A 12,826-nucleotide genomic window follows, 5' to 3' on the forward strand; every position below is an offset into this window, starting at 1 on the left:
TTCCTTGTTCAATTTAATTTACATGGTTAATTATACTCTTTTCAGACAATAGAGCTTCAATTCAAAATTTCTGTGACTAAATTATCTTAATTGTTTCCATCGCTTTCCAATTTCTCTCTTTGATTATCCACAATTGTTCTGAATCATCATGAAATAATCTTATTCACCGCCAACAATTTAATCCAAGACCATAGAATTAGTTAGTTACCTAGTTGAATTATTTAAGTTAATTTTAATTGTAATGATGGAAAAAAATATTGAAACTTTTTAATCATTAGTTATTGTAAGTATCGAGTGAAAATTAGAACCATCATCGAGCTGTTTAGATTCTGGCTTTAACATTTCTGGAGATCTTTGGAAATCTATAGAATATTCAATAAAGCTGAATTACAATTTCGACGATTCTTTAAATTCTTAGAACGATTAAACTATTTGTTGTTAAAATAAACGTCAATCGAATAAAATGAATATCGATCTAGTTCAAAATGATGAAGAGATTTAACCTTGTGGATTTTTTATCAATTAAAACAGAATTTGGATCAAAATCAGATTCAATTAATCGTCTAGTTTAGCCATGAATGAGAAATTTTTTTATAATTTTCCATGAGGGTTGATAATGAGTTTAATTCATGGAGCAAGTTTGTTCCTTGAATTTCCTAAATAGATGCATGATGATCTTAAAATTTTGAAAAATTCTTGCCAGATACTTGAGTGTCTATGATGTTTTCTCAGAGCAATAATAATGATGAATATTATTTTAAACTTGGGTCAATAGGTTTTGGCTTTGAGCCAATGTTGATTTCGTTTGTTGATTGTAATTGTAATTTAATTATGTTAATAATGATGACTTGTAAACGAAAGACTGGATCCATTGAAAGATCAATAATTCAAAATTTTGTTCATTTTTCACGGGAATCAGTTACTCAGAATAAACAATTCTGACAAGTGAATCGAATTCATATCAATTAATGCAATTGAAATCTTCTTAAAGTCTCAGAAAACTGAAAAATATTCTATTTAGACAATTAAGTTGCAGAAAGTTAATGAATTTTTTAATTTGGTTGTAATTACCTAATTTTTTTCTTTATTTCCACAGCAATTGTACCACTTCAATATGGAACCAATAAACTCGCTTCTCAAAAAGGCATTCGATTTGGTGGTGCTCGTGACATCTTGCCCAATGTTCAATACAAATCAACCGATAAGCCTGAGGAATAATTGTCTTAACCACAATCAAACTGTTAATTATAACAATTATCACCAAAGAGCAAAAATAAAGAGAAACTAACAATTTCAATCAATCAGCTTGTTAAGATCAATCAATGGATGAAAATTAAAACCAATCGACAATATTGATGGAAACAAATATCCGAAATTTAATAATATTCAATGATAAAAATTAATACTTTTCATTCAATACAATCAATTTATTGGATAATCACAATTATATTTAAGAAATAAGAAGACAAGTCCATCATTGTCAACAATCAGTTTTAATTGCTTTCGAAAGTCTTAAACTGACCATTTAATTTTCTGTTTTGCCTTAATGTTTACCTGTTATCTGAAAACAAAGATTGTAATCGATTAAATCAAGTGAACAATTAAAAAAGTCACAAAAGTAATCACAATTAACGTTCCAGTCATTAGCGATAACATCAGGTCTTCAACCTTTGTCCATATGAGCCAATCCTAATACTTAATATTACTAAATAGTAATCAAAGAAGCGTAAGAACAAGTTATTAATACAATCAAGTGAGTGATTAAGTAATAAATATTTGATTAATTAACATTGATAATCTCAATTTCATATTTATTTTTATCAATAGTTGATCGCGATTTAGTTAAGTAAAGGATTAGCTTTGCATCGTTGATGATTAGCTTAGGATATTAGGATCAATTGATCAGATTAACAGATCTTATAACTTATCTAATCATTTCCTTGTTTAATGATTACTGATTTAGTTTGTATTATCTAATGATCGTAATTAATACAGATACAAAGCTGATTTGATTGATAATAATCAAAGTAAATCTTTGGTTATTAAAAAAACAAATAATAGAAACTATTGCTAATCACCTAATCGTTATACAACAATTAAGATGATTAAATTTAAATCCAAAGGGAGATTATCAACTCAGATTGAAGGGTAAGTTTATTCTCACTTGATTGTATTAATAATGATAAAGTAAAATGTTGATTAAAGTAAAGGTTAATTTGTTTGAGCATAATTGGTTAACCTGGAGCAATTTAATTATAATTTAAAAATCAGAAATGAAACAATTGGCAGAAAGCTCAACTAGTAGTAGTCATGATTAACTAAAGTGATAATTTAATCAAGTTAAAACGATTAAATATGCAAATCAATTCCATGAATATAATGAGATGAGTTATCATGGTTGAGAAAATTGTGATGATTTAATTGTTGATTGAAACTTAATTGTTATTCCTGTGTGAAAACTAACAATTTGTTTGTTCATTAATCAATTTGAAATAAATAACAAAGTGTGATTCTGATCAACAAGATGATGAATTCGATAACGATGATACAATCAATTAAAAGCCATTTAATCACAATGAGACAAATGATTAAAACTTATTTGAATATGTCTATCAAATCAATAATAATCTAATGAGAATCAAGAAAATTGTTAATGATTAACTTTTATTGTTAATCGATTGATAAAAATAAATAATCTTTCTATGGAGACTGAGGTCATCTTTTTATCCAAACTGACCTTCAGAATTGACCATGATATTGATAAACATGTAATTCCTTTCAAATTAATTCCTATGGTGAAATACTGATTATTGTTTCCGATGAAAATTTTCAACGAAAAATTATCAACATTATAATTTGATGGCGATTATGATGATTACCTTGAAAATTTGAAGAATTAAACTTTTTTCGTTTAGTTCATGTTTTGATTGAATTTCTACTGAGAATTTAATTGTCGAGTGTAACCATTTGTTTATTAACTTTACGATAGTTTACTCATTGAACAAACATAATTAAACTAATCAGAACTTTTCAAAAGGCTTTCGAACCCTCGAAAAACTAATTGTTCGTTTGTTTTCAATCGTTGGTGTTCATGAGTAAATCAAACAAATGAATTTATTGATTAACTCATTAAACAGCTGGAATCATGAATATCAATCATCGCAATCAATAAGATCAATCAAAATTAATAATCTTCGATTAGGAATCCAATTTGCAATTAGTAAATTCATCTTTCTAGTAATTCACTGAGGTCAACGGGAAGTTTTTTCGTCAGCGATTTGATTACTGTCCAGAAGATTGGAAAGCAGTGTTCTGCCACCTAGTAGTTTGTTACTCCTTGATTAAGATATTGTTTTCCAATTGTAACAATTAACAATCTATATCATTAACCCGCTCCCTGGATGTTTCATTCATTACAGGAATTGCTTTTTTTGGGGAGGGTCTTTTCATTATCTTCTCCACCTTCCTCTGTGTAACTCTTTTCTCCCTCCTTGATTATCTTCTTACCTTCAGCATCATCTTCACGATGCTCAGTAAATTTCATATCCATTCATAAAAAACTCAGAAAGTTCCGTATTGACCAATCCTTTGGTGAGACCATGTTCATCAATATCATTACGTCAACAAATTTGTTGGTTTAAGAATCGGACTCAACTGACCAAAGGTTTTCATTCAAGATTAATTATTCAATTGATTCACTTCAATTTAATTTTATTCAACAATTAAAACTTTCTTTTATATCTGTTGACAAATAAAAACAATTACCAAATATTAAATGTGACCAAATGCTAATTAATGATAATAACATCGGAATCAATTTCTCACCACAGTATTAGTATTTTACTCCAATATTTATATTATTAATATATTGAATCAAATCATTAACCATTGGTGAACTAAGTGATAATCAACTGAATCAATTCAACGTTATTTCATGAATAGACTTTAATAAATATCAACGAAATTAGTTGGGTAAGTAAAAAAAGTTTCTTCTTCATCCATTTTTCATAATAAGCACATGAATTAATATAATCGTCTTGATTTAATTATTGCTCTTATATTGTTTCACATTTCACTGATTCTCCTCTAATTATCATCATGATTTAAGTTTGGATTTAGTTAATCGTGTGTCCGTCAACAGATTCACCGAAATGATTGCGAGAAAACAATAACAGAAATTAAAACAAACAACGTGATTAACCTCGACCTTCTCGAAAACTTTCAATTAACTAGTTAGTTAAGGCTTTTCTCACTCGAAATTTAAATTGTACTCACTCATCACTGTTGTTTCCTTATATTCTTAATTATAATAAGAATGAGAAAAATCAAAAAAGTTTTCAACTTCGAGTGAAAACTTTTCTCAAACTATTAAAAATAATTCAAAAAAAAACTTTTCATCATTACAGTAGTTGCAATTCCGGATTAACCATAACACTTAATGGAGTTTAATCATAATTCACTAGCTGATTAATTGTTACTTCAAGTGTTTCCTAATTTCTGGGTACTCTATGTACACATATTGTTTGTTAATCATTCAGTAATTGCTGTTAATTATTGATGATATCATTATTGATTGTAATCATTATGATTGTTGATAACAACGAGAAAACAAAAAGTTTTATTTTTATTATGATAGTTTGTCAATGTCGTCACATTGATAATTAATTGATGAAAGCAGCATCTTCAACCTTTAGGACATTTTGATTGCTATTGACAAATCATATTATATTTTAGTATAAATTACAATTTAATGATTAATAATAATTACAATACTTATTGAATTTAATTGAATGATACATAACCTTGTCCATTGTGTTGTTGTTGTTTAATCATGACACAAATGATACAAAACGTCATAAGTCACATTAAATTTGGTTGTAATTACCTAATTTTTTCTTTATTTCCACAGCAATTGTACCACTTCAATATGGAACCAATAAACTCGCTTCTCAAAAAGGCATTCGATTTGGTGGTGCTCGTGACATCTTGCCCAATGTTCAATACAAATCAACCGATAAGCCTGAGGAATAATTGTCTTAACCACAATCAAACTGTTAATTATAACAATTATCACCAAAGAGCAAAAATAAAGAGAAACTAACAATTTCAATCAATCAGCTTGTTAAGATCAATCAATGGATGAAAATTAAAACCAATCGACAATATTGATGGAAACAAATATCCGAAATTTAATAATATTCAATGATAAAAATTAATACTTTTCATTCAATACAATCAATTTATTGGATAATCACAATTATATTTAAGAAATAAGAAGACAAGTCCATCATTGTCAACAATCAGTTTTAATTGCTTTCGAAAGTCTTAAACTGACCATTTAATTTTCTGTTTTGCCTTAATGTTTACCTGTTATCTGAAAACAAAGATTGTAATCGATTAAATCAAGTGAACAATTAAAAAAGTCACAAAAGTAATCACAATTAACGTTCCAGTCATTAGCGATAACATCAGGTCTTCAACCTTTGTCCATATGAGCCAATCCTAATACTTAATATTACTAAATAGTAATCAAAGAAGCGGTTTCGGTTTACTTGGAGGTTTCTTGTCCTTCGCTCCTCTTTCAGTTGTTACCGATGGAGGGACATCTACTTCGGGTTTCTCTTCGTCCTCTTCGTCTTCCGATTTCTCTTGATTATCGGGCATTTGTTCATTTCCATCTGATTCCTTATTCTTATCGTCACATGGTGGATTTGCTTGATCTGATGGAACACAGGTCGATAATGATTCGTCGAAAACTAATTCATCAGGACATTTGAATGAGTATTTGGTTAAACCAGATTTACCCTCTGAAGCTGTACACCTATGGAATTTGTTACAATCTTTCGAGTCTCGGAAAAATCCAACATTAGTACATTGGAACGGCCTTTTAGTATTTGGTGCTTCGCACTCGTTTACTTTATCAGGAGATTCAGGGGATTCTGAAGTCGTTGAAGACGATATTGTGGTTGATGGCATCTCAGTGGTCGCTGTTGGCTTCCCAGTCACCATTGGTTTCTCCGATCCTTCAGTGCTTTGACCTTCATCTTCGGGAGGCATTGTTGTCGTTGATGAAGGTTGAGATGCTTTTTTCGTCGTCGATTTAGCTCCTTGTCCTTTTGTCGTGCTTGTCATTTCTTTCTGTTCACCGTCTTCATCCTTCTCGTCCTTTTTATCCTCTTCGTCCTTGTCATCGCTCTCATCAGGTTTTTGACCAGATTCTGTCGTTGACATGGTCTTTGTTGATTCACTCGTTGATTCTGTCGTTGATGAAACATCAGATTTTGTCGACTGCTCTGTCGGTGTTGTAGCCTTGGGCTCTTCCGTTTGCTGCTCACTTTCTGGTTCCTTCTTTTGATCTTCACCCAACTTATCATCTTCCTTCTTATCATCTGGCTCTTCTTTCTTTTCTTCTTTTTCTTCTTTTTCTTCCTTTTGTTCGTCTTCTTTCTTTTTATCGTCAGATTTTTCCTCTTCCTCATCTTCTTTCTTATCATCTTTATCTTTCTTTTGCTCGTCCTCCTTTTCCTCTGGTTTATCTTCTTCTTTCTCTTGACTATTTGGCGTCGTTGATTTTTCTTCTTGTTGACTCTCTGTCATCATCGACGATGGTGTTGATTGTGACTCGGTGTTTGTTGTCTTTTGCTCCGTTGTGGATGTTGGTTTAGATGTGGTACTTTCAGCCTTGGTTGTAGGAGACTCAGAACTTGGTTCTGAACTCGAACCTTCAGTTTCTTGTTGAGCTGATGTTGTAGATGGAGTCGAACTTGGGGAAGGCGATTCAGCCAAAGTTGGTTTACTGGATGTTGTCGTTGTCATTTCGCTCGATTCTGACGTTTCTTGAGTACTTTGACTAACTGGTGTTTCTGAAACCGATTCTCTCGTAGTAGTTGAAGGTTTTTCCGTCGTAGATTCTGGTTTATTTGTTGTTGTACCTTCGAATAAAATAAAAAATGAATTTATTAATAAATTAAAATAAATCAATAAAACTACTAATCAATTGTTTTACTTTCTGGTTTCTTGGTTGTAGGTTTTTTGCTATCCGAAGGTTTTTCGGTCATTTTACTTTCTGGTTTCTTCGTTGGTCGTTGTCCCTTTTCTGGGGTCTTTTTAGTCGTACTTGGTGTTGATTCGGGTGATGATGATGTTGTTCCTTCACTAGAAACTGTTGTCGGCATTGTTGTAGTCGATGTGGTTGTACTGGGAGATGTTGTAGTAGGTTTCGTAGTTGGTTTCTCTTTGATTGGAGGTTTTTTCGTAGTCGTCGGTGGCTGTTTAGCACCAGACGAAGATGTAGTCGCTTTATTTTCGGGTTTCTTACTGGGTCTAGTTCCCTTTTCGACAGAGGGTTTCGTTGTCGTTGTTGACTGTTTATCTTTAGCTTTTGTTGCAGGGGCTTTGGTAGTTGGTTTACCTCCTTTCGATGGAGAGGGAGTCTGTTTAGGCGAGGGTTTACTTGGCTTATCTTGTTTCTTTGATTCAACGGGTTCTTCTTGTTCCTGGTCCGTGCCACTCTTTTCATCTTCTGGTGCCAAAGTAGTTGTGGTGGTTGATGGTCTTTGACGCCGAGGAGGAGATGGTTTAGCTTTTGGTTGAACTTTGGGTTTGCTTGTGGTCGTTGTTACCCGAGATGTTGGGCGACGTTTTCCAGGTGATGGAGGATAAGGAGAAGGTTTTGTGGGTTGGTTGAGCTTCGCCATCGTTGCTATTGTTTGGCTCTCTCTCTCTCTTCAGAGTCATCGCTAGATGATGAAGGAGGAGGTTGAGGCTGATCAGATATTGGTGGTTGTTCTTGTCCCCCACAACCAGGAACTTGATTTGGCCAATTACAAACCGATGTTGATTCGTCAAAAGCTAATCCACCAGGACAAACAAACTTATACTGAGTAAAACCTCCGCTATCATCAGGTACACATCGATAAAACTTTTTACAGTTGTTAGGATCACGGAAAAAGCCATCGCCTGTACACTGAGGGCGTTTTGACTTCCTCTTGCCTGGGACACTTCCAGTTTGTCCTATTCCATTCTCATTATCGTCCATTTTATTTCGCCCTGTTCGAGCTGATGAAGATGGTGGGATTCGCCTGGTTTACACCCATTTTGACCGCATAAGGCCAATTACAAACGCTTAGATCTTCATCGAAAACTAGACCTTGAGGACAACTAAATGAGTAAACAGCATAATCGCCAGTACCCCCTTGGTCCACACACCGATAAAAGGACGAACAGTCCTGTGGATTAGTGAAAAAACCTTCATCCGAACACGGAAGAGAAGACGAAGATGATGGTGATTGACCTACAGGGATAAAATTGATTACAAAATACGAGATGAAACAAAACAATTCAATCCAATTATGAAAATAAAATATAATCAATACCATCGGAATACAATCGAAACATAAAAATTAATGAGAACAATTAAATTAAAAGGGTTACCTGAGGTAGTTGACAGGGTGAAAATGATCAAATAAACGACGGTAAGAATTGATTGTCTCTGTGGAAACATTGTCTCTGTAATAGGAGCGAGAAAAAAGTGATATGAAAGAAATTAAATTAGAAATAAGGATAATCATCAACAGATCATAAACCAATCAAAAAATAAAACAATAATCATCTCCGATGAAATCAGCGTATCACCTATGCAATGATAACCATGTAACTTACTCGCTAATTTGGTAAAAATAAAACTATTTCCGAGTGACAAAAAACCTCAACGATTTCTGATCGATACTGAATCAAGAAAACGATCAAGTTGAACAATAATATTAGATGAAAGTGACAACATCTCCTCCTCTTATCTCGCCCACAATTAACAAATTATCTTCCATTCTACCACCCTGCTCATCATCATCATGGCAAGTCCAACCTCCGAAAGACGAAACAACGCACAAATGGCCGTTACAACGATGAGAAAAGTTTAATTCGTTAGTTAAATAAATACCCTTGACCATGAAAATGAATGATAATGATGATTAACGCAAGGAGAATCAACTATTATTATTATATGAACAATTATAATCATCATTATTAGTATGATTATCACTAATTCTTTAATTTAAATAGTTGATCATTTGATTAACAACTGAGTTAATTGTTGTTACGGGTTATGCACTCGTTGATTCCCTGGGTCATGCTAATCACTTTTCCCTATTAGTTTGATCATCACTGGTTATCTATTTATTAAATTGATTGTTGATTCTAATCAATCAACTAACTGTTACTACTGATCAAATAATAATAAAATTATCCATGAGAAATTGATTAAGAGGATTAAATTATCCTAAATATTGGCGATCGATTGTTTCATGTTGATTTACTAATCTGTAATCTAAGGATTAAGATTAGTAATTAATTGACACTAGTTAATATAATAATAAGCAGATTAAAATAAATACCTGCTTTGAGAGATTAATTTATTAATAGTTGATTAGTCAAGCAATTAATAGTAATGTCCATACGACTAATTGCTACCAAAAAGACAATTATCAAAAAGTAACAATTACCGGAATGATTGTGGGGATGAGTTAATCAAATCTCGTCAATTGTGATTAAATTAAAACTTGTTTATCATTGATCTGTTATTCAGATAAAACCAATTAGTCTTGAAATTAACTAATCATAATCAGCCTGTTATTATAAATTTAATTATTACGTTGATCAGGATTTCCCAAATCATTCAACATAAACAACAAGTAAATATAAACTAACATTCAGTTTAATTGTTTAAAATCCCCGTAGCTTTGATTAAAGCCTTGCCCATAACTCACGACCAATGCCTAAAGGATAATTTAATTGTTATCACTCATAATCTCAACTGAATCAAATAAACTTAATCTAAAATCTAAATGTTTATTTGTAAATACAAGATAATTGTTCAACTCATTAAATATCTTAAATTCAACTGAATTTAACTAATTGCTGTCAACACACACAATCAATTACAACCAAATTTAATGTGACTTATGACGTTTTGTATCATTTGTGTCATGATTAAACAACAACAACACAATGGACAAGGTTATGTATCATTCAATTAAATTCAATAAGTATTGTAATTATTATTAATCATTAAATTGTAATTTATACTAAAATATAATATGATTTGTCAATAGCAATCAAAATGTCCTAAAGGTTGAAGATGCTGCTTTCATCAATTAATTATCAATGTGACGACATTGACAAACTATCATAATAAAAATAAAACTTTTTGTTTTCTCGTTGTTATCAACAATCATAATGATTACAATCAATAATGATATCATCAATAATTAACAGCAATTACTGAATGATTAACAAACAATATGTGTACATAGAGTACCCAGAAATTAGGAAACACTTGAAGTAACAATTAATCAGCTAGTGAATTATGATTAAACTCCATTAAGTGTTATGGTTAATCCGGAATTGCAACTACTGTAATGATGAAAAGTTTTTTGAATTATTTTAATAGTTTGAGAAAAGTTTTCACCGAAGTTGAAAACTTTTTGATTTTTCTCATTCTTATTATAATTAAGAATATAAGGAAACAACAGTGATGAGTGAGTACAATTTAAATTTCGAGTGAGAAAAGCCTTAACTAACTAGTTAATTGAAAGTTTTCGAGAAGGTCGAGGTTAATCACGTTGTTTGTTTTAATTTCTGTTATTGTTTTCTCGCAATCATTTCGGTGAATCTGTTGACGGACACACGATTAACTAAATCCAAACTTAAATCATGATGATAATTAGAGGAGAATCAGTGAAATGTGAAACAATATAAGAGCAATAATTAAATCAAGACGATTATATTAATTCATGTGCTTATTATGAAAAATGGATGAAGAAGAAACTTTTTTTACTTACCCAACTAATTTCGTTGATATTTATTAAAGTCTATTCATGAAATAACGTTGAATTGATTCAGTTGATTATCACTTAGTTCACCAATGGTTAATGATTTGATTCAATATATTAATAATATAAATATTGGAGTAAAATACTAATACTGTGGTGAGAAATTGATTCCGATGTTATTATCATTAATTAGCATTTGGTCACATTTAATATTTGGTAATTGTTTTTATTTGTCAACAGATATAAAAGAAAGTTTTAATTGTTGAATAAAATTAAATTGAAGTGAATCAATTGAATAATTAATCTTGAATGAAAACCTTTGGTCAGTTGAGTCCGATTCTTAAACCAACAAATTTGTTGACGTAATGATATTGATGAACATGGTCTCACCAAAGGATTGGTCAATACGGAACTTTCTGAGTTTTTTATGAATGGATATGAAATTTACTGAGCATCGTGAAGATGATGCTGAAGGTAAGAAGATAATCAAGGAGGAGAAAAGAGTTACACAGAGGAAGGTGGAGAAGATAATGAAAAGACCCTCCCAAAAAAGCAATTCCTGTAATGAATGAAACATCCAGGAGCGGGTTAATGATATAGATTGTTAATTGTTACAATTGGAAAACAATATCTTAATCAAGGAGTAACAAACTACTAGGTGGCAGAACACTGCTTTCCAATCTTCTGGACAGTAATCAAATCGCTGACGAAAAAACTTCCCGTTGACCTCAGTGAATTACTAGAAAGATGAATTTACTAATTGCAAATTGGATTCCTAATCGAAGATTATTAATTTTGATTGATCTTATTGATTGCGATGATTGATATTCATGATTCCAGCTGTTTAATGAGTTAATCAATAAATTCATTTGTTTGATTTACTCATGAACACCAACGATTGAAAACAAACGAACAATTAGTTTTTCGAGGGTTCGAAAGCCTTTTGAAAAGTTCTGATTAGTTTAATTATGTTTGTTCAATGAGTAAACTATCGTAAAGTTAATAAACAAATGGTTACACTCGACAATTAAATTCTCAGTAGAAATTCAATCAAAACATGAACTAAACGAAAAAAGTTTAATTCTTCAAATTTTCAAGGTAATCATCATAATCGCCATCAAATTATAATGTTGATAATTTTTCGTTGAAAATTTTCATCGGAAACAATAATCAGTATTTCACCATAGGAATTAATTTGAAAGGAATTACATGTTTATCAATATCATGGTCAATTCTGAAGGTCAGTTTGGATAAAAAGATGACCTCAGTCTCCATAGAAAGATTATTTATTTTTATCAATCGATTAACAATAAAAGTTAATCATTAACAATTTTCTTGATTCTCATTAGATTATTATTGATTTGATAGACATATTCAAATAAGTTTTAATCATTTGTCTCATTGTGATTAAATGGCTTTTAATTGATTGTATCATCGTTATCGAATTCATCATCTTGTTGATCAGAATCACACTTTGTTATTTATTTCAAATTGATTAATGAACAAACAAATTGTTAGTTTTCACACAGGAATAACAATTAAGTTTCAATCAACAATTAAATCATCGCAATTTTCTCAACCATGATAACTCATCTCATTATATTCATGGAATTGATTTGCATATTTAATCGTTTTAACTTGATTAAATTATCACTTTAGTTAATCATGACTACTACTAGTTGAGCTTTCTGCCAATTGTTTCATTTCTGATTTTTAAATTATAATTAAATTGCTCCAGGTTAACCAATTATGCTCAAACAAATTAACCTTTACTTTAATCAACATTTTACTTTATCATTATTAATACAATCAAGTGAGAATAAACTTACCCTTCAATCTGAGTTGATAATCTCCTTTGATTTAAATTTAATCATCTTAATTGTTGTATAACGATTAGGTGATTAGCAATAGTTTCTATTATTTGTTTTTAATAACCAAAGATTTACTTTGATTATTATCAATCAAATCAGCTTTGTATCTGTATTAATTACGATCAT

The 12,826-nt window shown here is 30.9% G+C and overlaps 1 pseudogene; it reads right to left on the reverse strand.

The window, feature by feature from the left end:
• Positions 1 to 5,529: 5,529 nt before the first annotated feature.
• Positions 5,530 to 11,235, reverse strand: LOC128385923 (nucleolar protein dao-5-like; annotated as a pseudogene).
• Between the last annotated feature and the right edge of the window lie 1,591 nt (positions 11,236 to 12,826).

The sequence above is a fragment of the Panonychus citri genome, unplaced genomic scaffold, assembly GCF_014898815.1.
Source record: "Panonychus citri isolate SS breed McGregor unplaced genomic scaffold, ASM1489881v1 Contig00058, whole genome shotgun sequence".
Lineage (NCBI taxonomy): Eukaryota > Metazoa > Arthropoda > Arachnida > Trombidiformes > Tetranychidae > Panonychus > Panonychus citri.